Source organism: Lepisma saccharinum, chromosome 13 (assembly GCF_977018435.1).
Source record: "Lepisma saccharinum chromosome 13, izLepSacc3.1, whole genome shotgun sequence".
NCBI lineage: Eukaryota > Metazoa > Arthropoda > Insecta > Zygentoma > Lepismatidae > Lepisma > Lepisma saccharinum.
The window spans coordinates 75,163,392-75,165,502 of NC_139241.1; the positions used below are offsets into that span (position 1 = coordinate 75,163,392).

The 2,111-nt window shown below is 37.2% G+C and overlaps 1 pseudogene; it reads left to right on the plus strand.

The window, feature by feature from the left end:
• The first annotated feature begins 279 nt into the window (after positions 1-279).
• LOC145996822 (26S proteasome non-ATPase regulatory subunit 11 pseudogene) lies at positions 280-1,889 on the plus strand (annotated as a pseudogene).
• The last annotated feature ends 222 nt before the right edge of the window (positions 1,890-2,111 follow it).

Below are 2,111 nucleotides of genomic sequence, written 5' to 3' on the forward strand. Positions count from 1 at the left end.
GATACCGAGTTTAAAATATACTGACAAAGTTGTCATATAAATAAGATTATGAGACTTAGGTGATTAGTTGAAAAGGTTCAAGCTTATAATAATCTTTGTATTGTTTTGCTTCTTGTTCTGGTTTCTGAGGTTAGGTGTTTTTACCTTTAAATATGTCAGATCCAAAGGGTGATTTCTGCTTGGCAGAAGTTATGGCTGCTCTCAGTGCTATCAAGGATGGCCAAACAGAGCTCAAAGCTAATCAGGAGGATCTCAAAGCTAATCAGGAAAAGACTGATGCTCAATTGACAGAGCTGAATGATATTATTAAAACTAGTATCTCAGAAGTCAGAGTGTTCAGAGATGAAATCGAAGCTACTTGTACAGAGCTTAGAGAAGAGATCAAAGATGAACTCGAGGTGGGCGAAAAGACAAAAATGGCGGCTATATGTGTGGAAAGAGCCCAGTTAATGTCAACCTCAGATAAGTTAGAGGAAATATATGATATGTCCAGGCTTCTGCAAGAACAGGGAGATGAAAGTGAAGAAGATGCAATTTGTGTCAAAGAACAAAGTATCTTGAAACTAGGAGAGACTTACAAGAAAGATGGCAAAGCAAAAGAACTGTCTGAACTTATTAAGCAGACGAGACCTTTCCTCTGCACCATTAGTAAGGTGAAGGCAGCAAAATTGGTTCGTGCTCTGGTTGACATGTTCTTGGATCTGGAAGCCAACATTGGCAGTAAAGTTCAGTTGTGCAAGGAATGCATTGAGTGTACAAAACAAGATAAAAATACTATCCTCGGGCAGTATTTGGAAGCCTGCCTAATAGCTTTGTATTTTGACACTGGCATGTTTACTGAAGCTCTTCACCTAGGATCGACCTTATTAAGAGAACTGAATAAGTTTGATGACAAAATGTTATTGCTAGAGGTTCAACTTCTAGAAAGTAAAACTTACCATGCCTTGAGTAATCTTTCAAAAGCACGTGCAGCACTTACCTCAGCTCGGACTACAGCTAATTCAATATATTGCCCTCCAAAACTACAAGCATCGCTTGATATGCAGTCAGGCATTCTTCATGCTGCTGATGAGATAGACTTCAAAACAGCATACTCTTACTTCTATGAAGCATTTGAAGGCTATGATAGTGTGGAAAGCTCAAAGGCTTTGACTGCATTGAAGTACATGCTGCTGTCTAAAATAATGTTGAACACACCAGAAGATGTGCAGCAGATCATAAGCGGGAAACTGGATCTGAAGTATGCCGGAAGTGCAATTGAAGCTATGAAGTGTGTTGCTCAAGCAAGTCTTAAGAGATCTCTGGTAGACTTTCAGAAGGTTGTGGATAAGTTTAAAGAAGAACTGGAAAATGATCCAATTGTTCGAGCACATTTAGACAGCCTTTATGACACAGTGTTAGAACAAAACCTTTGTCAAATAATCGAACCTTATTCTCGTGTTCTGGTGGATTATGTTTCAAAATGCATTAACATACTTGTAAACCAAGTAGAGAAGAAACTTTCACAAATGATTTTGGAGAAGAAGTTTCACGGTATTCTACACCAAGGTAAAGGGGTGTTTCCCCAAAGTGTTCCAAATGTTCAGTTGAAGGATAGAATAAGGAAAGGCACCAAATTTAAATTGAAAGTAATTAGTAAGACTGTTTTCACCAATTGCCCAGGTGCAAGGAGAAAAGTAACAACTCATCCTAAACATGTTCGTAAAAGAACATTCAGGCAGCGATGTTTGAAATTATGGAGGAGAAAATTTAGTCTAGAAGCATTCCATGCTTACTCCTCACATATTTGTACTTTGCCTGTGATAGCATGCTTGATCATGCATCGTACACATGTACGCAGAAGATGTCACGATGATGTCATGAAGTTAAAGTTAACTTCAAATTTGTAATGTCGTAGACTTTTATTTTAATCATTTGATTACTTACCTGTAATGTATCTTTATCTTTTCAAAGGCATTGTTGCAGTGTGCAGACATGTCTTACTATATTTTATCAGATATGTGACTGAAAATTACTTGATGGGTAAAGATTGTTACATACTTATAGTGCTTATCATTTGTGATTAAGTTTAGAATTACAGTAATATGAACTATGAGTGTTGTAACATTCTT